This window comes from Odocoileus virginianus, chromosome 5 (genome assembly GCF_023699985.2).
Source record: "Odocoileus virginianus isolate 20LAN1187 ecotype Illinois chromosome 5, Ovbor_1.2, whole genome shotgun sequence".
NCBI lineage: Eukaryota > Metazoa > Chordata > Mammalia > Artiodactyla > Cervidae > Odocoileus > Odocoileus virginianus.
This window is the reverse complement of record NC_069678.1, coordinates 4745670-4771791: the sequence shown is the minus strand read 5'-3', so window position 1 is coordinate 4771791 and position 26122 is coordinate 4745670. Positions and strand designations below refer to the sequence as shown.

The window sequence follows — 26122 nt, the reverse complement described above, 5'->3', positions numbered from 1 at the left end:
AGCTAACTAGCCCGAGACCCATTTTCTTCATGCATATATTTATCACATCACAGTATGCATATGCATGCCCATACATCTGTGTGCTTCCAAGCATGCAGAGCATTTGATAAATGTCTGAGGTAAAACCTCACACCTTCAGTTATCTCCACAAGCAAATCCAAATCAAGGAATTGTTGTTCCTGAAATAGTCACAGAAAACCATCTAAACCACATTGTCTGCCAGAAATAGAAATGTAGAAATACCTCAGGGAGGCTGCTTGGCAATTTCCTTCAAGGCCTCTATTACAAGCATTAACAAGGTGACTGGCCCTTTCTAGGCTGTTCTGCCTCACCTGCCAATTCCCTTATACCCCCTCCTGCCCCCCACCCCCTGCTGTTTTCCCCTCTGTGACTCTTCCTTTGCCCCACACTCCATGAAGCCTCAGCCTTTTCTGCTGCCTACCGCCCCTTCTTTATTCTGATTCTCCCGTTTTCTTTGATCTCTCCTTTTCCCTCTTGAGTGCTGGCGTCAGTCTCTTTAAGTCTTGAGCGGGGACAGATGCTGTACCAGTCAGGGTTCTTGGTTTCTGACACCAGAAATTGACTCTGTTAAGTAGAAAAAAAAAACACTGGAAAGCCATCAAGTCGTTAGCGGAATCAACAGGAAACCTGGAGAACCTAACTCAGCCAACAGGCAAGAACCAAAAGAGGTTGGCACCAGAGAGGACAGCCAAGGGCACACCACTGGAAACCACTCGGCTGGGAGACTGCCGTCATCACTGCGGCCACCAGCCGCTAGCAGCCACGGCTGCCCCTGGACTCTGCTGAAAAGCGTGCTCCCCCTCCGAGGGCTTGATTCATTTCCTCCAGATTCCTAGTTCAGGCTGGAGGACCCAGGGCCAATGCTGGAAGGACAGCCCTCGTGAGCTGCTGCCGGAAGCAGAGCTGTAGCTCTGGCTCGGGCTGGAGGGAGGTGAGGGGCGTAGAGCCCAGGCGCTGGTAGCCTATCGAGAAAGCAGGCAAAAGCAGATCTCGAGAAATACTTGAGATTAGGAGATACCAGGTGTCATAGTCATCACTCATTTCAATTCCTCCCCATTCCTGGTTTGCAGATGGCAAGGTCTGTGCTTCCAAGCTGAGTGGGCATAAGGGAAAAGGAAAGCTATTGGGTAGTTAACATATCAATTACATCAATTCTGGAAAAACAAAGTGAAATTCAGCTGATGCTATAGCCCTGCAGAGTCAACTAAGTTATTTCATACATGCTTTGTCCCAGACAAATGGAGGAGTTATAGTTGCTACTCTGAGTACCCTTTGCTTCCAGGATCTGTTTGGCCAACTTCAGTTCCAGCTCCTAAGCTCTATTCCTCTGACCTCCCACATCTTAACCCTTAAGGGAACAACATGAACTCCTTTCTAGGGATGAAATTTGTAACATGATTCCTGGCTTGGTGCAAGGGGCCTCTTCTCTCATCCTGCCAGCTGGTCCCAATTATGAGCTGGTTTGGTAATTTGAGAGTTTGGAGGGTGTCTGTGCAGCAGGAGGAGGGTTTTCTTAAGCACTTAGCTTCCCTTAGGACCCTAAACCCCAACTAGAACTAATGGATCCTTTAATAGTCTGAATTATGAGGTGATTTTCACTGGTTTTCCAAAGAAGGGAAATAAAATATATGAATAAAATCACTTGGTGGTGTGCCTGATAAGCACTGCCAGCGCAGAGTGAAAAATTAAGGCAGCTGTCTGTATCATTCGGGCAGAGCTCCAGCTTCGCCTGCAGATCTTGGGTGATTGCCTCAATTTTCCTGTGTTTTAACTGAGTGGGCCTGTGTTGCCTCAAGTAGCCTTTGTGATAGGTGACACCCAGGCAAGTCTTTGGGGGAACATCAGCCTAGTTTTAAAGGGCCACATACATATCTGACTTCAAGGTTACTTTTTTTTTTTGGTGGTAAGGTTTATTGAGCATCTATTATACCAAGGCACTACAGATTCTGGGACATCAAAACTGGATAACGTTTACTATCAAAGAAGATGAATCTCAAAATAAATAAATAAAAATTTTAAAAAAAGAAGATGAATCTCATCCAACCAGTGGCATTCCAAGGTGGTGGAGGGTAAGAGTCAGCCCTTGGCTGGGAGGAGCATTTTGTCAATGACATTATTTAGAATTGCCATGGTGCATGGTGATAATACAAACCAGATGGCTTTTAGTTGGTTTTATTATTATTTTTAAACTCCCTACAGACTAATACATGCCTTATTTGCCTGCACCTGGACTGACTTTTCCTGCTGGCCCCTCACCATAATCTGTTTCCAGTCACTCCCCTAGTTTAGGCCATCATAGGCATTCTAACCAGGGGCAAGAGAAAGCTTACAGTTGAAGACATGAATGTGGGTGGGAAACAAGTGCCCATAACTATGTGGGCATGAGTTCCTTTGGCAGGTCAGTGGCAATCTTAGTTTCTTAAACTTCATCTTTGAGGACCTAAGGCACATCTCTCACTCCTACTTCTTGAGTCACATTATCAGCATTTAAAAGCCAGCTCTTTTTATTCTCACTAAGTTATTATTTCATGTCTTTGGGCCCAAGTGTCCTCACGCGTAGAGTATGGATGAGAGTAGTCCTCCCTGGAATTATTGTAAGCATTAAATGGGAGAACACATGAGAAATAATGTTTAGCTATTGTTTTATCATTGCTTTATTAAAAGATTACAATATGATGCTTAACTCCAAGGAACCATTTTTTAAAATCTTTTCATAAAATTTAGTTCAAGCTTGTTATTTAGAAAGGTCATAAGCAATAAGGAAAGAAGCAAAGCCCAGGAGACAGGGAAAGGTGTACAGTCAGGTCAGCCCTGAAGGTGCAGTTCTGAGGGAACCTTGCCTGGCACTGCTACCCACACTGATTCAGGAATGCCCAGGAGATGTGGGATGCACCTTGGGCCATCTCCTCACCAGACTGTTACCCCTACTCACCACCATCCATTGTTGTTTCTTACCTAAATTGTTAACACTGATGATTGCCAAATGGTGTATTTCTAATGCCACTATTCCTTCTACATTTATTGGTTGACTTTTTACTGTAAGAACTTTCTTCACTTTTATTTGTTAATGTCCATGACTATCTGGGGATTCCCTGATGGCTCAGATGGTAAAGAATGCTGGAGCCCTGGGTTTGATCCCTCGTTGGGAAGATCCCCTGGAGAAGGAAATGGCAACCCACTCCAGTATTCTTGCCTGGGAAATCCCATGGACAGAAGAGCCTGGCGGGCTACAGTCCATGGGGTCACAAATAGTCAGACATGATTGAGGGACTAACATACATACACATGACTGTATCTACAGACTCATAGCTTCTGCTTTATTCAGTGGATTATCATATTCATTTTGACCCTCAAACTGTCCCAGATTTGATCAACAGAAGCCCCTTCAAGATTGTTTCTGTGTTGTTTCAACATGTGCTCATCATTCTTATAGAAATTCCTTCTATTGTGGTACAAGATGGTCCAGGTCAATCTTGTTCTTTTCCAGCCCCAACCCTGGAATCAGCCATTTGTCCAAGGAAACCAAGGTTCCTACAAGGAGTGGTGTTGAGTAACACTGTTATGAGCACTAAGTGTACTTGTTGCTTCTTGCAGTGTCAGTCATCCCAGGTTCTTTCACTGGACAGAGCTAGAAAACAAATGTATGGACATGTATACACACATTTACATCTCTTTTCATTCAGCTCTCCATCTATGTATGTCTCTAAACCGTAGTATACACGGATAAGCTCCAGTTTCAATCCAACACTGTGAGGTTTATTTTTGTTTCTCCCTTGCCATATTTGTGCCTTCCTTCTTCAACAGTGGTACACTTGCTCCCACCATCCCAAACTATCTCTATGTAGTCAATGTCTTACCTCACAGGTCATGCCCCTTAGCTCACTGCTTCTCCAGCGTGCATCCTCCAAACTGGCTACCTACCTCTTTCAGACTTTTTATTGAAGAAAGGAAGCCAGCCAATAAATAATTCCCAAAGACAAGAAGAGAAAAAGAAGATAAGGAAGTGGAATAGAAATGTAAATCAAAAGAGTTGGGTTACCTTTTGATTTGCATTTTTAAAAGAGCACTCAGGCAGATTTGTCAAGAAAGAACTGAAGGGGAACAGAATGGATTGTCCTCTTCCTCCTCTTGGCATTCCTAGTAGCATGCTTTGAGGAAGGTATTAAGTAAATGTTTAGAGAAAGAAGGAAGTGGTGGAGGGGAGAAGACAAAAAGACAGGGGAAGGGAGACCAGAGGCTTCCCCACAGGGAGACACCATAGATTAAACTTGTGCTTTGCTTTTCTGCACCAGGAGTTGCTTCTCTCTATAGCCAAGGACCGAAAATTGCATTAAAGAGGGTCTTTCTTCTCTGAAGAACCTCTAGGTAGCTTCCTGCAGTTGCTTACATAACGTAGGAGTGTTGGACCTATTGAATCATCCTGAAGCAGATACTCCTTGCTCAGTGACAAGTCACTCACCATCTTAGTTGCGTAAATGTAGGACAAGTAGGCCCTTTGTCCTAGGAGAACTTTCGTGTGTGTTGGTCGCTCAGTTGTGTCCGACTCTTTGCAACACTATAGACTGTAGCCCGCCAGGCTCCTCTGTCCATGGAATTCTCCAGGCAAGAGTACTGGAGTGGGTTGTCATTTCTTTCTCCAGGGGAATCTTCCCAACCCAGGGATTGGACCTGGGTCTTCCTCATTGCAGCCAGATTCTTTACCATCTGAGCCACCAGGGAAATCCTTTGGAAAGAAGCTTTAGTAGGTTGATTCTTTTTCCCCCTCCCCCTTCTTTCACTCCTTCCTGGTGAAAACCTTCCCCAGTCTTTCATATGCAGTTTTAGGCCTTCTGGAAGTAGACGACCTGTTTGCCTGAGAGTTCAATGCCTCCTGGGAGGGAAAGGATTAAAGTTCAAGTCCCTGCTCCCTGAGCCTCCCTGAGTTATCTCATGGTGGCATGACTCAGGGTCTGGGCAATAAAATTCCCAGGAGGCAGGAGAGCAACTGGCCTTCCTAGTCCTTGATAGAAAGCTTTACCAGGTGGTCAGATCCCCAGCAAGTCAGATGATCCACTAGGTGACAAAGGCTGGCACCAGCCCTAAACTCACTGTATTTGGCCAGCTTGACACCAGGGGTGTGTGTGTGTGTGTGTGTGTGTGTGTGTGTGTGTGTGTGTACAAAAGAGTTGGCTGGCAAGAGCTATAAACCCGTGGAATTCTGGAAGTCACTCATAATGGCTTGCAAGAATTGATGGTAAATTTTTCAGAAATGGTTCAAGCTAGTTGTTAAATATAATCATTATTAAATATTAAATTATGTAAACTTTTAATTAAATAATTATATTAAAAACAGACAATAAACCCTTGAAACTCATCACCTACTAATTATTTTCTCACATTTTACTCTTATCTATGTTCTGAAGGTTATTTACATCTATTGTTGTTGTATGGGGGAAATTTTGTACATAATGGTGGGCCGCTATGGATTACCAACTCAGCCTTCAGTGATGTCCACATTGCTAGCTTGAAATCAATCATGGTGAGAGTGCTTATACCTTAAAAATGGACAGACTCTATTAATCAATGCTTCCTCCCAACCCGCACTCCCTGGGGGAGCCAGTTGTTATACATTTAGCAATATATCCAGGACTAGAACCCTATAACCCTGAAACCAGCTAGGGTGTAAGGTCCTCATGACTGAGCACACTCAGCATACACTGGAGGATCTGGAGCAGCTCAGATACTACCACTATTTTCCAGGCTTGACTGATTCTGGAATTGCTACCTGTGCTGAGTCACTTCAGTCGTGTCCAACTCTGTGCAACCCTATGAACTGTAGCCTGCCAGGCTCCTCTGTCCATGGGATTTTCCAGGCAAGAATACTGGAGTGGGTTGCCATTCCTTTCTCCAGAGGATCTTCCTGACCCAGGGATCAAACTGGCATGTCTTGCATCTAACCTTCATTGGCAGGCAAGTTTTTTACCATTAGCACCACTGGGACCTGAAATTCTTACCTTCCTTTGGAGAGACTCAACCACTGATTCAACTTTTCCTCTGCCAAGTTTCTAAGTCAGCTTGTGGCAATATCACCCCTTAGTCCAAATCTCTGCTGCTGGGTGTCCGTGAGATGCCTACTATTCCTTGGGGAAGCAACAGAAGGAGGGAACGCCAGAGTTTTCTGAACTGTCCTGGCAGTTTGGCCAAAAATATCCATCACTGAGCATAGCTCTGGTTGAATGGGCTAGCCCTCAGAAAGATGCTTTTGCAAGACAAGGCAGGCCATCAAAGGACCTGAGGTTGGTACTAGAGGAAAGGACTTTGAGTTTCCAGATTGTAAACAGGATCCATGTTGGCCAAACTTCACTCAGCCACCAGCATGTCTCTGCCCAGAGAGCATACTGAGAGAGGCCCAGACTGGACTGGATACTTATTTACACTATTGAGATCCTTAGACATCAAATGGTGGCTACAGATTTAGAGGAGTAAGACTGGCTTCTCCTTTTGGGCTTCCTGCTATTGCCAATACATAGAATGAGGTGCTCTGTCTGCTGACTCGGCACACAATTTGCATCTCAAAATAGGTAGTGAGACATCCCACTTCAACAGGAAGGAAAAAAGGAAGGAAGGGAGGGAGGAAGGGCACAAATTAGGAAATTAATAAACACAAAATATTCTCCCCAAGACAGCTCCTTCTATAGTATCCTCCATCTCAATTAATAGTGTCTTCATTTTCCAGTGGCTGAGAGCTTGCTATCATGCTTGATGCCTCTCTTTCTCTCCCAACCCAAATTCAGTCCATCATCACTGATAGTTTCAAAATAAGCCAGAATTCAACCTCTTCCTCACCATTTGCTGTGGCCACCACCTAGATCCAAGATGCCATCATGTCTCTCCCGCAAGTTTGTGTACCCCCACCCTCTTCAACCTCATCACCAGCCATTTGCACTCTGCCCCAGCTACACCTGCTCTGCTCTTAGTTCATGACTCAGAAATCATTTTCTCAGTGAGCCTTCCTTAGCAACCCTAATCAAACTTTTCCCATCCTCCCACACTTCATACTCCCTTTTTCTATCATTATTTATTTTCTCTTACCGGATTCATTATTATTCACATATTTATCTTTTTCATTGCCTATCTCTCCCATTAGTATGTGGGTTCATAAGGAAACAGATTTTTGTTTTGTTTACCTCCAGATTCTAAAACAGCACCTGGCTCATAGTAAATAAATGCTCATTTTAATGATCTGTGATGCACCATAAACCATCCTAAAACATAGTGGCTTTAAACAACAGTTCATTAAAATCCCACTATCCCATGGGTTGACTGGGATCAGCTGGGTGGTTCTTTAGTGGAAATCTTTCATGCTTACAGTCAAGTGGCATATGGGGCTGGTGTCATCTCAGAGACATGACTGACATGTGAGGCTGGCTACTGGCTTGGAGTTGAGCTAAGTCTGTGGTCCTGAGTGCCTGCATATGACCTCTCCAAGTTCATTGTGGGTAGCATCTCTGAAGATTAGCTGCCACTGGATTCACTAAGTATTTGTGGGTGGAAGGAAAGCAGGAAGGGAGGGGAGGTTGTGGGAGGGAAAAAATTAGAAATGTTAGAAAGAAGGAAAAAAGGAAGGAAAAGAGGGGGGAGGAAAGGAGGGAGAGAAGGGAATATGGAATTCAGCTTCCTTTACTTCATGATAGAATAAAAAAAAAAACCTGTCCTTCTCCTGCCTGACTCTCCTTTCCCGTCTCTCCCTCAAGTTGCATAATGACCTGGCTTGGAAGCAGAGACTCATCTAGCACTGCCTATCAGAACCAGAGAACTCTTGGCAGAGTCTTTTACAATTTATACCCCAAGTTCAAATTTGAGTCCAGGCATATTTCCAAGGGAAAAACAACACAGCACTTTATCTTGATGTAGCTCTTTCCCCTTAGTAATTTCAAAGAAGTTTTATAAACAAGCACTATCATTGTACAAGAGAGGAAATGGAAGGAAACTAGTAATATTTAGGTAACCAAGAGCAAAGTCATTGAATCAATGCTATACTGAAGTGATTAAATAATGATGGGCATCAGAGGCAAGCTGCAACAGCATCGAACTAATAAGATATCATTTGGAAGAAATCAAATATTAAAATTTCCAAATAAAAACTGAAGTCAATGAGAATATTAGGAGTTAAGTAAAAATAGATTTATACCAAACTAGATGGAACAAAATTTAAACAGTTGTTGGGATATTAAGAATGGATTTACTTTTTAAGCAGTTTGGAATAGGTGAGTCATTTTCCAGAGCCACAGATATTCTTTGCCAGTTGGGCAATTTTTCCTAAACCAACTTGGCAGACAATTATCTAAAAAGGGGGCTTTGCAGACAAGCTCCTTGGCCAAAACTCAGAGAAGTAAATGAATTTAATTTCTGAAGCTCCAGTGTCTCAATACGGAGGGATAGGTACTCTTGTCCCCAACTATCCAAAAGTAGAGAATTCCTAGAATCCTTTCCTAAGTCAAGGTGATGTGAAGCAAAAAGCAATTACTTTATGACACATCTTGCTAATAGATGCACAAAATAAATCGAGATACAGCACAGATGCTCACAGTTTACATCCATGGTGGTCTGATACTGAGTGTAGATCCCCTGGAAGGAGCTTGGCAGTGGCATTCTTATTCCTACAGGTGCACACTGCTTCTAAAACAGCTCACTGTAAAATAATTGTTCAGTAAAGCAAAACTTCTCTTCAGAGTTCTTTTGGTTAGGGAAAACAGGTACTAATGTAGGTCTTTCTTAAAGTTAACTGTTGTGAAGCAAACTTTTGAGACCAAGGGATACCTGTATTCCTGTCTCCTAGACATACTGATGATGATATAAACTGTAGTATAACAGAATGTGAACACCCTGAGCATGGGGCCTTCCTCTAACTTATGTATCATAGGGAAAGGTGGTATCATATTTACTTCAATTCATAGCTTCTCTAAATCTTTTTGGTCTTCAGCCTCTAAAATATGCTTGTTTTGGGGAAATTGGGATAACTCAAGAAAGTAATTTCTCATGTACTAGTTAGGTTTCAGAGAAGGAGGCTGAACTATCTTTACTCTTCTCTCCTGATCCCAAACAAACAAAGAAAAACAGTGGCTTAAACAACATAGAAATTTATTTCTCTTTCATATAAAGCTGGATAAGTGGTTCATAGATTGTAAAGTGCTACACAGTAGCAGGGACTTGGGTTCTTTTTCCTTAATTTTCTGCCTGGCATAATCTCCAGTTCCCAAATGATCTCATGATCCAAAATGGCTGCTTTAGCTCCAGCCCTTCATCCCCATTCCAGCCAGGAGAAAGAAGGTAGAAAAAGACAAAGAGAAGAGATCATCTCTCCTGGCTAAATATTAAGGGTTCTAATGCTATAACGTTGAAGAAGACTAATGTTTTGGGACAATTAAACAGTTTCTACCATAATTTACCCCTTTGACCTCCTAAAAGTAAACTTGTACCCTTCTTCCTCCTCATAGGATGCACTCTGTCCTCAAAAGAAGGTGCACTCAAATTTTATCTTGAGATTGTCTCCAGCTCAGAATCAAGATTTTGGGTGATATGTAGTCTCCCTGTTTGAGTCCAGATGTGATGTTACAGGATCTTGCAAACAACAAACTAAAAGGCTACTTATCTGCCCCTGTCACATTACATATACAGTATTGGAGTAAGAATAGGAAAACTGTAATTAAAACTGCCATTCAGAAAATGGGAAACCCTCAGAAGTCACAGTCTAAAACATTGATCAAATCCTGCTGAGCAAAAATAGAGGAGACTGTCTTCTGAAACAGAAGAGGTCAGCCAACTGTCCTTTGAGAGGTTCTTTTGTGTCCGTTACCTTCCATGGCCATGGCTGGGGCAGCAAACAGCGAGTATGCCTTTTGAGGGCTGCTCAGCTTTCAGAGTCTGCTCCCTGCTGATGCAGATTTGGAAACACAAGTTTTGCTTTAGGCATTGAACAGTCACAGGCTTTTGCAGGTTAGGCTCATGGTGACTTTGGCCATGTAATTCCCTCAAAAACTCAATAGGCATCTCTTTCGCGTGCCTTCTATCAGTTCCATGCACAAGTAACAACCAAAGGTCTCGTCTAAAATTAGCCTTTAAACCTGAAGACTTAGATCTTTGAATTGTAGACCTTTGTCCTCTTTCCATCCCTCCCCTGGTTTAATGATATTTAGTTGAGGCTATCTGAAATAGTAAATTTTGGAAAGACAGCAACACTTTTTTTTTTTAACACAGCCAAGCTATCACCTATTGTCTGGCAGAGAGATGTTTTTTCTTTTCCTTTCTTTTGTTCCCTTTCCTCAGTTCAGTTCAGTTCAGTCGCTCAGTCGTGTCCGACTCTCTGCGACCCCATGGACTGCAGCACGCCAGGCCTCCCTGTCCATCACCAACTCCCAGAGTTTACTCAAACTCATGTCCATTTGGTCGGTGATGCCATCCAACCATCTCATCCTCTGTTGTCACCTTCTCCTCCCGCCTTCAATCTTTCCCAGCATCAGGGTCTTTTCCAATGAGTCAGCTCTTCACATCAGGTGGCCAAAGTATTGGAGTTTCAGCTTCAGCATCAGTCCTTCCAATGAAGATTTAGGACTTATTCCCTTTAGGATGGACTGGTTGGATCTCCTTGCTGTCCACAGGACTCTCAAGAGTCTTTTCCAACACCACAGTTCAAAAGCATCAATTCTTCAGCACTCAGCTTCCTTTATAGTCCAACTCTCACATCCATACATGACTACTGGAAAGACCATAGCCTTTACTAGACAGACCTTTATTGGCAAAGTAATGTCTCTGCTTTTTAATATGCTGTCTAGGTTGGTCATAACTTTTCTTCCAAGGAGTAAGCGTCTTTTAATTTCATGGCTTCAGTCACCATTTGCAGTGATTTTGGAGCCCCCCAAAATAGTCTTTCACTGTTTCCACTGTTTCTCCATCTATTTGCCATTAAGTGATGGGACTGGATGCCATGACCTTAGTTTTCTGAATGTTGAGCTTTAAGTTAAGTTTTTCACTCTTCTCTTTCACTTTCATCAAGAGGCTCTTTAGTTCTTCTCTGCTTTCTAGCATAAGGGTGGTGTCATCTGCATATCTGAGGTTATTGATATTTCTCCTGGCAATGTTGATTCCAGCTTGTGCTTCATCCACCCCAACGTTTCTCATGATGTACTCTGCATATAAGTTAAATAAGCATGGTAACAATATAGAGCCTTGTCGTACTTTTTTTTCCTATTTGGAACCAGTCTATTGTTCCATGTCTAGTTCTAACTGTTGCTTCCTGACCTGCATGCAGATTTCTCAAGAGGCAGGTCAGGTGATCTGGTATTCCCATCTCTTTCAGAATTTTTCAGTTTATTGTGATCCACACAGTCAAAGGCTTTGGCATAGTCAATAAAGCAGAGGTAGATGTTTTTCTGGAACTCTCTAGCTTTTTTGATGATCCAGCAGATGTTGACAATTTGATCTCTGGTTCCTCTGCCTTTTCGAAATCCAGCTTGAACATCTGGAAGTTTCACAGTTCACATACTGTTGAAGCCTGGCTTGGAGAATTTTAAGCATTAGTTTACTAGCATGTGAGATGAGTGCAATTGTGCGGTAGTTTGAGCATTCTTTGGCATTGTCTTTCTTTGGGATTGGAATGAAAACTGACCTTTTCCAGTCCCACGGCCAATCCTGAGTTTTCCAAATTTGCTGGCATATTGAGTGCAACACTTTCACAGGATCATCTTTTAGGATAAATCTTTCTTAATATTTATTTGTTTATTTATTTGGCTGTGCCACGTCTTAGTTGCAGCATGCTTCAGACCACCTGAGGCTGTCTTCATAAACAAAGCAGCCATTACCAAGAATAAGCTGGGAAATGGCAACCCACTCCAGTATTATTGCCTGGGAAATCCCATGGACAGAAGAACCTGGCAGGCTAGAGTCCATGGGATCGTGAAAGAATGGGACATGACTTAGAAACTAAACAACAAGAACAACCTATAGGATAGGACCTTTTCCTATGAAGAGTGATGGAGCCTACCTGCAATCTACAAAGCAGAAAAATACATTTTGCTAGGTAGTCAAAACTCCTAGTTTTCATTGAATAGAGTTAGAGTTTTATGTGTTTGACAATAGGATATCTATATTAGACAATATATAAGTTGTCTTATATGTTTATTATATATATATAATATATATTGTCTAACAAGTATATTAGACAATATATAAGTCTCCCTTAACTGAGAGACTGAATCAGATGTCCAATACCCTGATTCAACCCCACAGCCCCAGGGAGCTGCCAAATGCTTTGCACAAATCTGGGTTCAAATATCCCCTACTCCAGTTACTTAATACCTCTGTGACTTTAGGGAAATTACATTACAGAATCTCAGTTTTCTTAACTATAGAATATAGATTAAGAAATAAAACTACTTGTACAGATATGATTATATATACACATATACATATATGTGCATACATACATGTATAATGGGCATAATAATTTTATAATGTATATATATTACTATATATATATATATGTATATACACACACAAAATGTTTGGCATTTAGTATTTACTAAATGACAGTGGTAAAGAATCCACCTGCCTTGCAGGAGATGAAAGAGAGGCAGGTTCAACCCCTGGGTCAGGGAGATACCCTGGAAAAGGAAATGGCAACCCACTCTAGTATTCTTGCTTGAATGCTAGAGTATTCTTGGTTGTACCTTTTTCTTTCATCTCTTTGAATATATCGTTTCACTCCCTCTGGCCTGAGAAGTTTCTGCTGAGGAGTAAAGTGACAGCCTTATGGGAGTTCCCTTGTACGTAACTAGCTGCTTTGAAAGATTCTCGCTTTATCTTTCATTTTTGCTATTTTAATTACAGTGTGTCTTGGGGAGACCTCTTTGGGTTCATCTTGTTTGGAATTGTGTACTTATTGGACCTAGATGTCTGTTTCCTTTCTCAGGTTAGTGAAGTTTTCACTTATTATTCCTTTAAATAAGTTCTCTTCCTCTTTCTCTCTCTCTTCTTCTAGGACACCTAAAATGTGAATGTTAGTATGCTTGATGTTGTCCCACTAGTCTTTTAAATCATCCTCATTTTTAAAAATTCTTTCTTTTTTTTTTTTTCAGTTTAGCTTGGATGACTTCCATTAGTCTGTCTTCCAGATCAGCTTGTTGATCCTTTCCTGTGTTTCATCTAATCTACCATTGATTCCTGTTAGTGTATTTTTCATTTCAGTTATTGTATTCTTCTGTTTGTTTGGTTCTTCTTTATATTTTCTCTTTGATAAGCTTCTCACAGTGTTCATTCATTCTTCTCCCCAGTTCACTTACCATCCTTATGATCATTGCCTTGAACTCTTTATCAGGTAGATTGCTTATTTCTATTTTACTTAGTTCTGTTTCTGGAGGTTTATCTTATTCTTTCATTTGGAGCATACTCCCTCGTCACCTCCCTTTGCCTAATAATCCATGTTTATTTGTTGTATAATGTAGGTTGGTTACATTTTCTGATCTTGCTGCATCTGTGTGTATGTGTGCTCAACTGTGTCTGACTCTTTGCCACCCGATGGACTGGCTCCCATGGACAGGCTCCTCTCTCCATGGGATCTCCCAGGCAAGAATACTGGAGTGGGTTGCCAATTCCTACCCCAGAGGATCTTCCCAACCAGGGATCAAACCTGTGTCTCTTGCATCTCCTGCATTGGCAGGTGGATTCTTTACCACTGAGCCACCTGGGAAGCCCTGAATCTTAGAGAAGTGGCTTAAGGTAGATGTTCTGTGGGGTCTAGTAGCACACTCCCTTCTGGTCACCAGAACTATATGCTTTAGGGGTGCCCCGTATGTAGGGTGCATGTGCCGTGCTATGCTGGCAGGACTGACTGCTGTGAGCATGCTGGTGGGTGGGGCTGGCCCCTGGCACTGTCGGCTGCCAGGCTTTATGTGGTGCAGAGGCTGCGGGCCCACTGGTGGGCAAGACTGGGTCCTGGCATAGCTGACTGCATAGCCTGGGGTCCTGAAGCCAGTGTCCGTCTGAGTTTATCAATTTTTAATTACTTCCTGATTAATAAGGCAGTGTACGCTCAACGAAGTTTAGAAAATACAAAAAGTTAGAAAGGAGAAAATTAGTTAACTGATTTCTCTCTACTTGGGATAACACTGTTAGTATTCTATCATAATGATTTCATTTCAGTCTTCCTTTTACTATCAGGCTATTATATTTTTAAGACGGTGGACCACAGGGTACCCTTTGATTCTACACAGAGGCAGTTTCCCACTCTGTGCTATGAAAGGGAAGCCAGCATTCTCTGCCAGTGTAAAAATAACCTCCCCATTAGAAACAAAAGGACTTGATATAAAACGAGTTTCAAGGAAAGAGGATAATCCTTCCTAAATTACTCTAGATTTATTGCCACCTCGGAAAGAACCAAACCCGAGGAAGAGGAGGCACTGTCACCATCTGGGGAAGTGGGTGAGTTTAGGGCCACTGGAAATTCTGGGCCAATTCACAACCTTGCTTCAGGCTAATTCTGCTGGGGAGTGTCCAGTGCTCATGCCAGTCAATAAGGGTATTCTGGTCACCAAGTAGCTGTGAAATTTGGCAAAGAGCACGAAGCAAGAAATGCAGACAAAAACACTTAAAAACTGCAATTTGGCATGGAGCAGAAATAAAACCCCAAACTCTGGATTCACATATTCTAGCATACCCTGTCAAGCTGGAATAAAGAGTAAAGATTTAAATTGGACAGCTACCAGTCAGGACTTATTTCTTCCTCAATGGACTGTGTAGATTGGCACTCAAGGAATATTTTTTATAATAATCAGTGATAATCTGATAACAGAATAACAGCCCAGTTTGTCGTTTTTAATTTCTATGCCTCCCCTTACCATCATCACTTCTTAGGCATTTTGTATTAGTCTTTAAAATGTAAATTTACCTACAGCTCTTCATTCTGCTATTCTAATGCCTGTCAAATAGAGATGAAAGGAAACTGTACTGAGGCAAGTCTGAGATCTCCGTCTCAATCAGTAAAATCTTCTGTGGAACCTTGCACTACTTGAGCAAGACAGATCTGAGCTCTTGATATGGTTAGAAAATGTGACCTACTTTAAAACCCAGCAGTGTGTGTGTGATGAAATGAAAGTGAATTGTTTTGCTGAAATCTGACACTAAAAATAGGGCACCGGATCCTTCCCCTGCTGGAAAAAAAAAAAAAAGGCATTTAAATGAGTGTGTGTTCTGTATGTCTGGGAATATGTCTCCATGGCAACCATTGTCCCACCTCCCCTATCAACAGCATTACCCCTCTCTACAGAAAGAGGTCATATGAATGCCTTTCCCAGCACCCCTCCCAATCCCTTACTCCATGAAATCTAATTAAAGAGTGAAATGAATTTTAGTGATGGTCCTAGAGGCTGGGAGAAGTCCAAGGCTGGGGGTGGTGGTGAGAGAGGATCATTGAAGGGGAGAGACAGGGAGACCTGCCCTTCCACACCGGAGCAGCAGCTCGCAACCCCGTTCTCATTTTTAAAAAGAGCCACAGCTCCCACGCTGAGGATCTGTAAGGGAGTGATAAACCTGCCATGCAACGATGTTATTACTTTAATGGATACAGGACTGCTGGAGCACTTTATTTCCACCAGGGCTTTTTACTGTTGTCTCTTCTTCCCATTTCACAACATCCCGTTTTCCTCAAACACACCCCCTCCCCTTGAGTAAGGAAACTTGTCCCCATTTCTAATCCCACTCTGGTGAAGGGGAAAGAAGGCATTACTTGAATCATAGGTCTGTCTCTAGAACAAGGTCTGTAAGACAGTCACACTAGTGAACAGCCCCTGCCCTCCCCCAACCTCAAACACTCTTCTTTTGTGAAGATTAGAAGCCAGAAAAGAATCAGGGGGTGTGTGGAGAGGTAAGGATTGAGGAAGGTACTCTGGGGAGATTGAAGCTGATGTGTGCAAATGAACTTGAGGGTTTTTTTTTAGCATCTGCTGGGGACCTCCCTCGTTCCTTTTCAGCAGCTGCCTCTCGTTCTTCCTCCTCTCCTCACCCTTCGTGTCCAGTCAGCAGCAGGCTCAGTCACTCGCCTCCCACACTGAGCATCCCTGCCCTTGGTCTGTCTGGGCATCTGTTTCTCATTCCCGCATCCAGATGTTTTCTCCAGGTTGGATGCCAGTCCGGTTTCATGCTGCATGGGGTCCCAGCCGGAGCAGAACTGTCCTCCCGTGAGGATATGGCCAGGTCTGGGCTTGTCCTGCCGAGAAGAGAGAGGTGGCTGGCGAGAAGACAGGTGGGGCCTCCTGGGAACGAGGGGAGAGGCAGCCACACACAGGCTGTGGCTCATCACTGACTCAGCGGTGGAAGGAGGGGCAGGGCGAAGAGTAGCCGTGATGTCGCTCAGACCTGTCCCCGTCCCCGCGGGCTGAGGCTGAGTGGGCTGCACACACGTGAAAAGTGAGAGCCACACTCTCCCCAGGACAAGGTGGCGGCGCACAGCGGGGACTAGCAGGGGCAGCCAGCCTGTGACTCAGGGCGTCCACAGGAGATGGCCCCAGCTGTGGCATCTGCAGGAGCTGCCACCCTGACTGCCAGCCCTGCAGCTTCAGCAGCGGGTGCCTCCCTGTCCCTGGAAGGGATAACCAGCCTCTCCACGGCGGGCAGCAGGACTCAGCAAGAATGCTAGCCAGGGGCAGTGGGGAGGCTTCCATTTTGCTAGCCAGCTGAGGCAGCAAGGACCCCCCTCTCTTTCTAAATACTCATGAATCGTCCTGGAAAAAAGTCAGAGAAGACCTATGAGAATGGGTTGTGGTCAAGCCAGAGAAATTCCTCTGACTTAAGCCTTCTGCCCAGGCTGATGTTTCTTGCATCCACAGTATAATCAGGAGAGCTAATATTTGCTGAGTGTTCACTCTGGGCCAGGAATTTTTCTAAGCACTCTACATACACCAACTCACAGCAACTTGTAATAGCCTATGAAACAGACATCATTCTTATCTCTATTTAACAGGGAGATAAGAATATGCTCAAGGTCATGTTTTGACAAAGTGGCAAAGTCGGATCTCAACCCAGTTAGAAGCCCGAGCCCAAGAACTTCCCTGGTGGTCCAGTGGCTAAAACTCCATGCTCCCAATGCAGGGGACCTGGGTTCAATCCCTGGTCAGGAAACTAAGACCCCTTATGCCTCAACTAAGACCTGGTGCAGCCAAATAAATTTATTAAATAAACAAAAAGAATTAAAAAAAGAAGAAGTCAGAGCCCATACTCCAGCCTGTCACACTGGGGTCTGGACATTCACTGAATGATACCAATCTCTTGTCTTCATCAGATTGTCTTCCTTTTTTTCCAAAGTACTTAGAAATTTTTTGGACACCAATATTATTATATAGATAACATTGTTAAAAGCATGTTTAAATGAGAAAAAAAAAAGTCACCACACCCTTGCAAACAATTTTATGCATGCATGTTTCTTCTGTTCATGCACTCACATATTTCATACAGTGAACACACAGTTCTGTATTCTGGATTTAAGTGTAATGTTATAAAGATATTTTCATAGGTCATTTTCTTACTTATTTTAATTGCTGTATAGCATTCCCTCAAGTTTCTGCACCGTAATTGACTTAGCCAGCTCCTTGTTTTGGGTATTTAGATTGTTTCCAGCTTGTCGCCATTTCAAAAGAAAGAAACAAGGCAAAAAAGACAATCTTTGCTTCCATTTTCGTCCTTTTCTTGGATACTTTAACTATTCAGATAGTGGAGAGCTGCTTAATCTGTGCATTTGGAGCCATTTTGATACCCTTTGACCAACCATCAAAGTTGACTCAAAGGTTAGAAGTGTGTGAGCTGGAAAGATTTCATGAGATGCTATTCTTTACTGAAGGACCTGGAAGGATTGAAAGAGCAAACGGAATCACACTCAAACTATTGGTGCCAATGTGCTAGAAACCGAGCAGAGAGAGCAGCCAATTTGCAGAAGTAATATTTTTAACTCAGTAACAGATGGCCCACTGGTCAGAGCTTAAAAGGCCAGGGCTCCTTAAGCCAGCAGGATGCAGGTGAATGACTCAAATGCTCCCCACAAGCAAAGGAACTGCCACCAGCCACTTACCACGGGCCACAATGACGTGTGTATGCAAGAGACATGAATTATTTCTCCTCCCCCAATCTCTGCAATTTCATTTTTCCTAGCCTTAGAGACTTTCAAAACTCTGAATCACCATGGGCTACATTCCCAACCCCATCTGGGCTCAGCCCCTCTGGACTAAAACCTCAGAGTCTGGTGTATACTTAGACCAGATGGGATTCAGCTTAAACCCTGGCAAAAAAAAATTATCCATCGCCTCACATCTCAACAGCTCTATCCTGCACACTAAGTCAGTCTAGTCGAAGCTCCAGTACTTTGGCCACCCGAGGCAAAGAGCTGACTCATTGGAAAAGACCCTGATGCTGGGAAAGATTGAAGGGAGAAGGAGAGGGGGGCGACAGAGGACGAGATGGTTGGATGGCATAACCAACTTGATGGACATGAGTTTGAGCAAGCTCCAGGGGATGGTAAAGGACAGAGAAGCCTGGCATCCTGCAATCCATGGGGTCTCAAAGAGTTAGACATGACTTAGTCACTGAACAATGAACAACAACAGTCAGTCTGGAGAGGAAAGGGACCCCAAGAGCAAGGCAAGATTTGAAGAGGCATCTGTCTCAGGTGCCAGCCCTGCACGTGGGTGATGCCAAGACTGATACCTTCTAAAGTTCAGCACCCTGGGCACCTCACTTGCCTCCCCCTAGTCTGGTCCCAGAACCACAGCAAGGCTATGGCTTATTCATTGCCACCCACCTTAAGCCCACCTCCCCAAGAGATCCTGAAAATCCAGTTAAACCTGGGTTCCCAACATCAGCCACTAAAAATGAATGAATAAATAACCACATCCTCCAAAAGGTAGCAGTAATGAAAGAGGGTAGGCAGACAGGCTTTCCATGACTGGTTGGAAAGTGTAAGCCCATGGACTCCAACTAACCTCCAGCCTTGGGGTTATTGACAAACAGGAGGACCAGACATCCCAAAGCATGACTTTAGGACTGACTGGTGCTTGTGTTTAAAGCCTGCCGAGAGAATTAACATTCGACAGCTGTGCGTATTCACACTGCTGAACTCATATTACACAATATTATCAGACATTCGCCTACGCAGAACAGCAGTATTGGCCCACCGGGTGATTCACAAGGTTCCAACACAAGCCGCCAGAGAAACGGAGCTATCAAGATTTTGGTGATGAGAGAAATTGTAGCACCTGGTAGCAAAGGAAGACAGACTAGGTATCTTTTCAGGCTGGATCAAGGAAAAAACTTTGACAGAATGAGACATGAGTTTATTTGATATGTTGCAGGTCTACAGATCTCCAGGCAGTTTGTTTAGTGGCTGGAACAATGCAATGAGCATTCCAACCCTGAAGATCTGGGAAAGGAGAGAGATGGGGAAAGCCAGGAGGGAGCCAGGTGAGTTCACTCTTGAATAATAGATTCTCTTTGGTAACAAAACCACAGAAGGGGCTAGGGCCCGCCGAGGTCTACAGATAATAAGTACCACCAACCTAGATTTCCACCTATGCCACCTTGACCTTGTCTCTTCTAGGATCAAGATCCTTCAAAGCTTTCCCATTGTCTGAGCTAGTGGCCTCTAACATTAAGTGTGTGTGCTCATCTGTTGGGATACAGAAAAAAATTAATTAGAAAAAAAATTTTAAAATAAAGATAATTAGGATTATCTTTAATAATTATCTGGCCTCTGCCTTAATTCTCTTCTTGGAAAGGTTGTATAATGTACACCATTTATTAGTATATCCGTGATGCGTATTCATTTCAACAAGGGGTGCTCAAAAAAAAATGTCATATTATTGGATTATATGATCAAAACTGTTTGGAAATGACTGGTCTAAGTAAGAAGATACTAGCCTGATGTTTAGGAGCCTCTGCAATTTACCTATCTGAGCTTCTGTTACACTATTTCACTTCTCTGACCACTCGCTACAATAAAACAGATTCAGCCATCCAGTGAGTCCTGAGGGGTGTGTATGTGTATGTATTTACAATTTCTTGCTATTTTATCTTGGCTAGAAATCAGCAACTGACACAATGCTTACCTGGATACATTGAACCTCCATCCATTGTACTGCCAGCAATTCCAGTCTTTTCCAGGATACTCCTTCCCAAATAGGCTCTCGAAGGGTGACTGCTATGTTCGTAATTAATGAAATACAACCTGCTGGGGAGAGGTAGTGACTCAGGTATCATCAACTCTCAGGGACGAACACTACAACTACTGCCCACTGTCTGCCCCCACCTCTCCATAGCTGCCCCTCACTTGCAGCTTCCCCCACTGCTTGATAGACTGGAGACCTTCACATCATTGGGTATTTCTACCTGTGCACCTAGCTACACCAGTCCTGCTGATAAGACCTTGGCAACGTAAGGTAAAAATGATCCCAGGTGGTTCAGTATGGAGATTCACAAAACCCTCCCTCCCTCAGTGATTCACCCAGGCCAGGGTCTCCCAAAACAAAACTGATGGACCCAAAGTTGCTGCATGGATTTCTATAGTTTGTGCACTGCATGATGGGCCCAGCTAGGCAGTGGGTCAAGCCCTTCCATCTGTGGACCTTTTCCCAAGGTACCCCCAGGCAGACTGCATTTTCCAAACATGGGAGCCAAAATATCTCCTACCCCTATGCTCTTCTGACAATGTGACATTGGTTCTCCTCCCATCTAGTGGTGAGGTCAAAGTCCCCTGTACTTGGGAGGGTCTTTGGGACTGCTTTGATCCGTAGAGTAAGCCAGAAATGATGGTGGAGATCGTTAAAAAAATGCCATGCACTTTTACAAAAATCTGCCTAGATATGTCTTCATTATCTGTGGCACCTGCTATGGCGTGGGCCAGATGAGCAGGGTAGCTATGAACAAGCTGCCTAAGTTCTTGGAATCTTAATTTCCTCATCCGTAGAATGGGCAAAGTATTTTTTAAACTATTTATTTATTTTATTTTTGGCTCCTCTGGGTCTTCATTGCTTTGCACAGGCTTTCTTTAGCTGTGGTGAGTGGGGGCTATTGCCGTGCGCAGACTTCTCGTTGTGGTGGTGGCTTCCCCTGTTGCAAAGCACGGGCTCCAGGCATGCAGGGTCAGTAGGTGTGGTGCACAGGCTTAGCTGTCCCTTGGCATGCGGAATCTCTCCAGACCAGGGATCAAACTTGGGTTCCCTGCATTGGCAGGTGAATTTTTATCCACTGTGCCACCAGGGAAATCCCCTGGGGGTAATGCCCATTTCCTAAGGATTAAAAAAGGCAACCTTCAAAAGTGCTTAGAGACATGTCTGGCATATAGTAAGCACTCATGGTTAGCAATTATTATTATCAACACCTGGCATTTGGTAGGTGGCCAATTAACATTTGTTTGCTGATAAGTCAAATTGTGTTGTTCACAGACTGAAAAGAAGATGAAGATCCAATTGGTATCCAAAGACATAGGAAGCTCTTGGTGTCCTGGTTCCGTTAATGTCTCCAGACTCTAGCCTTCTTTGCACTAGATGCCCTGTGGTTTCATCACAGCACATCCCCCATACTGTGTGCCCCACCCCCCACCCCCTCGGTCTTCTCTGCGTTTTCCCTCAAACTTCATAGTACATCTGGCATTTGCTTTTGCATTTCTCTCTTCTTGAATGATGGAGAAGGAAATGGCAACCCACTCCAGTATTCTTGCCTGGAGAATCCCGTGGACAGAGGAGCCTGGTGGGCTGCTGTCCATAGGGTTGCACAGAGTCGGACCCAACTGAAGCAACTTAGCATGCATGCATGCATTGGAGAAGGAAATGGCAACCCACTCCAGTATTCTTGCCTGGAGAATCCCATGGACAGAGGAGCCTGGTGAGCTGCTGTCCATAGGGTCGCACAGAGTCGGACACAACTGAAGCGACTTAACCGCAGTAGCAGCTTCTTGAAAGATGCCCTTCAGTTCTTCATTCCTGCTTCAACTAAGTTTTGCTGGTACTTCAGTTTCCACTTGCAAGGGCCTTTGGAAGCCTTTCCTGACCTCCACTCCCTGGACCCCACCAGGGTAGTAGCTCACTGTATGGCAACTGCTTGTTAACTTCTCTGTCTCCTCCATCTCCTGGAAGCTCTTAGAGGACAGGATTTATGTACAGTGCATTGTATTCCCAGGAATTAGGAATGTCTAATCAATACTAGTTACGTACAAAACATCTGTTGAACAATTGGTTGCAAATGAATAGTAACTTAAAGAAAGGCTATATTTCTGAGGTAATGCTAATTGCTTGTAGGATAGTTAAATGTCAGTATTGAAACCTAATCTTCAGCTGCTGTCTTGTAGATAAAACGGATGTTCACCAAGTATGTATTTTGTATTTTGTTGCACTGTACACTGCAACTAATAAGCCAATGAATCGACATGTATTAGGTCCTTGTACTGTTTCTAAAAACCACAAACTGAGAATGATAAATTATCAATACAGTTTAGTATTTACTAATTTTACTGCACTCTTGTTATGTATATGTAGGGGAGTCATAGGGATTATACATTCTATTTGAGTAAACTTTAAAACCAAATATTTTATGGTAAAGGGCTTTTAAGATAGCCAAAGCACTGATATGATATATTTGCTGTAAAGAGAACTACAAGAGTTTTATTTTTTTGATGTTAAAAGTTACTCAATAAAGACTTGTTTCAAAAAAAAAAAAAAACTTTTTCTGTTAAAAAAATAAAGACTACATCATGTTCAGTACCATAACTTTAAGAAAATAGAGGTAGAATTCAAGACTTTTTAAGGCAGTGAATTTATACACATATGGGGGTATGTGGTGATACAGATTTTTAAGCCTCTTTGACCATCTTCTAGTTTTTACATTTAGGAAAATTGTAAATAACACCCACTGTTCTTAAACTCTTTAATGTCATGTCTTAAATGCCAGAATTTGCTGCTGAAGACAAAAGTGAAAAATAGAATGAAAATAACAGAATACACTGTACTTATTATTTGGTCAAAATGCAGATTACCTAACCCAATCATAGAGGGAACAAGAGCATGAATCTATACAGATGTGCCTTTTTGTTTTGTAGACTGTAGTGTCTTTGGCTAATGAGTTGCCTATTATTTTGGAAAACAAAGCCAATGTATATATACAGTTTTGTTTATATTATAAATTTAAAGATAATGCTAATAACATAAATTTATGTGACTTGGGCCTATAATACAACCTGTTTCTTTACTGATTCATAAATCTGGAGGGTAAGTTTCTTATGGCATAGGAACCAACTGCACTGCCTTCAAAACCAAGTCACTTTCTCTATAAATCTCATGTTAAAATTTTTTTAAGTATTTTTTTTTAGATAGGCAATATTTAAACCAGCAAACACTTAAAGCTTTATTAAACTTTTAAATCAGAGACGTGACTAAAGCTTTTTATTTGCCATTTGTACTCCTCCGTTCAAAGTGATGTAAAAGGGTGTTCTGCTGTTATGGCCGTAGAAGCAGTTACGAAAGAACCAAAAACCATGATGCTTATTTACCGGTCTGTGGCCTTTTACTGTGCTTTGTATCAGAGTTCCTGAAAAGATTAATAAATCTCCCCAGTCTTAATTTTCAAAAAAAAAAGAAAAGAAAAGAAAATAGAGAGCTGTATAATACATTTTGAAAAGATTTCCATCAAAACAAATTCAAATAAATCCTTGGCACTTAATGAAGTAAGTTTCAGTTATCTGGAAAAGTAATTTGCTTGCAAGGCTTTAACAGAAGATGTTAAGTAGATGTGAATGCTCTTTAGTTTTATTCACTGGTTTTTCAAACAGATAAGCTCTTGGGAGAATGGGGGATGGGAAGAAGAGACCCTATAACTTCCATAGAGTCAGGAATAGACCTTTGGATACTTAGTTACAAATGGAGAATCTGATGACAGACTCATAGAAATTTAGAGCTTGACGACTGATTGAAGGTTGTTTGATTGACAACTGAACCATGTAGACACTGGGCAGTGGACCACAAAGCAGCTGTCACCAGCCAGGATAAGAAGGGAATACCTGTTTTGCTCCAAGGATCTGGCCCCAGGTGTCTGCACTGAATGGGTTTCCAGGAACCCCAGCAGTTCCTGCCAAGACTGCATTTTCTGGTTTCACTGCTGAGGCTTTCTGTGTGGAACACGGAAATATCTGCAATACTTTTTGTCCAAATGTGATTAGCACAGCATTCTGCAGTATTCCTTCCCAAGGAAAGGACACCCTTCCTAACCTGAAAGAACACCCAAATTTTCCATTGTGATAGGATCCACTGGTGAGGCTAACAATGATTTCTAACATAACCAAGGCCACTTTAACTTCTTACAGAAGGTTTTCTACCATTCAAGTCACTACTTTGGTTTGTGTGGCCCAGAGCCTGTTGGAGCACTGCATGCCATAACCTGTACTTCTCTGTATGTTACCTGTCTATCAAAGAACCCGAGACTATGACATAATGGCCATGACTATGGAATGCTGAGAGAGCCTCCTGCCTGCCTGGGAATGCCCTCTTCCAGACAGGATGTGACATGTGGCTCTGCGAGATCTTGGGTTAAGCTTTTTTCAGCCACCACCCAGGATAATATGTAGATAGGCATGTCCACTCAGAGATTTTGCCCATTGTTTATAATTCTTCCTTAGCTTCTTCCCCCCAAAAAAGTACCTCTGCTGACAGTCAAATAAAGTCCAGTCTAGTGCAGGTGATTCAAACACACAATCAAGTTTTAACGCAACACAAGGAGATGTGGAGGCCCGAAGAACCTAAGCTCTATGTCACACAGTTCCAGGGGGCACCATTCACACTCAGCTCCTCTGCCGAGCAGCTGGTGTTAGCTATCTCATAGGATTTCTTTGTTCCTTTAGCACAAATGTAAAATCTCTAACTTTGGGTTCCTAGGTGCCACTCTCATCTTAGTCTACACCCTTCTCTCTCGGGCCATAAACCTTGGGGGTTGACTGTCTTCTGCTTAATACCTTACTTTTGTTTATAGTTAGCAAAACACTTTCAAGTTTTTTGTTTTTGTTTTTGTTTTTTATGGCTGTGCTTGGCCTTGGTTGCTGGGACAGGCTTTCCGTAGTTGCAGTGAGCAGGGGCTACTCTCCAGGTGTGGGGCATGAGTCTCTCATTGTGGTGGCTTCCCTTGTTGTGGAGCACAGGCTCTAGAGCGTGTGGCTTCAGTAGTTGCAGCTAGTGGGCTCTAGAAAGCAGGCTTAGTAGTTGTGGTGTGCAGGGTCAGTGGATTCAGTTGCCCTGCAGCATGTGGAATCTTCCCAGACCAGGGATCGAACCCACATCTCCTGCACTGGCAGGCATATTCTTAACCACTGGACCATCAGGGAAGCCCTTCAAGTACTTTACATCACATGAAACTCAATATTCTTGGAAAGGGATTAGGCAACTATCAGAGTCCTGTTTTACGAAAGAGAAAAGTGAGGATCAGAGAGATCACTAAATGCCAGTGGTCACCTAAGTAGGAAAAAGCAGAGGTCCTGACTCCTGGATTATTGTTTCTTCCATCAGAACAAGAGAGCATAGGAAATAAATAGACTAACGCTAATAGTGCTATAGCTGGCTCTCTGGTCCTATTCTGGGAACCCCGGGAAGGCTTACCTGTGCTCATCAACAAGTCCTTCCAACTCCCATGTGACATCCTCCATGCTCCTCCTCTCCTTCTCTGGTCTCCGTGGGTTCCCTGATGTTCTGCTGCTGGTACCCGTGGTGAAGGGCACTGAGCTCACTGCTCCTCAGTGCCAGAGCCGCATTCTGGATCAGGTCTACCCTTATCCCGTAAGAAGAAGCAGCGGGAGAAGCCAGGGAATATTCCAAAGGTCCCTGGGGCAAATGGAGCTGCCACTAGAAAATGGGAGGTGCTGAGACAAGTTTGTGGTCTGACTCATCAGGATGCCTCTTTTTCCAGTAATCCTTTCTTCCACGGCCTTCCTTGGCCCTTCATGCAAATAGTCTCCTGGAAGCCTGTCCCTTTAATCTTCCAGATATGCCCAGATGCCTAGATTTCAGTTAGAGCTGGATTAATAAGATCCAGCCAAGCAACTGCCCAGGGTAAC

At 43.1% G+C, this 26122-nt stretch overlaps 2 long non-coding RNA genes across 3 annotated transcripts; both read right to left on the bottom strand.

Annotated features, from left to right (window-relative positions):
* Window positions 1–486: 486 nt before the first annotated feature.
* LOC139035021 (uncharacterized) lies at window positions 487–26012 on the bottom strand. 2 transcript variants are annotated; one of them, XR_011487541.1, is made up of 3 exons: window positions 25668–26012; window positions 20142–20263; window positions 487–585 (listed from the first exon to the last, which is right to left on the bottom strand). It is a non-coding gene; the product is annotated as an uncharacterized lncRNA (long non-coding RNA). The 2 variants fall into 2 exon arrangements; XR_011487542.1 differs by having other exon boundaries at window positions 20142–20260; window positions 25668–26010.
* Window positions 19349–19694, bottom strand: LOC139035022 (uncharacterized). The gene is made up of 2 exons (XR_011487543.1): window positions 19593–19694; window positions 19349–19456 (listed from the first exon to the last, which is right to left on the bottom strand). It is a non-coding gene; the product is annotated as an uncharacterized lncRNA (long non-coding RNA).
* Window positions 26013–26122: the final 110 nt, after the last annotated feature.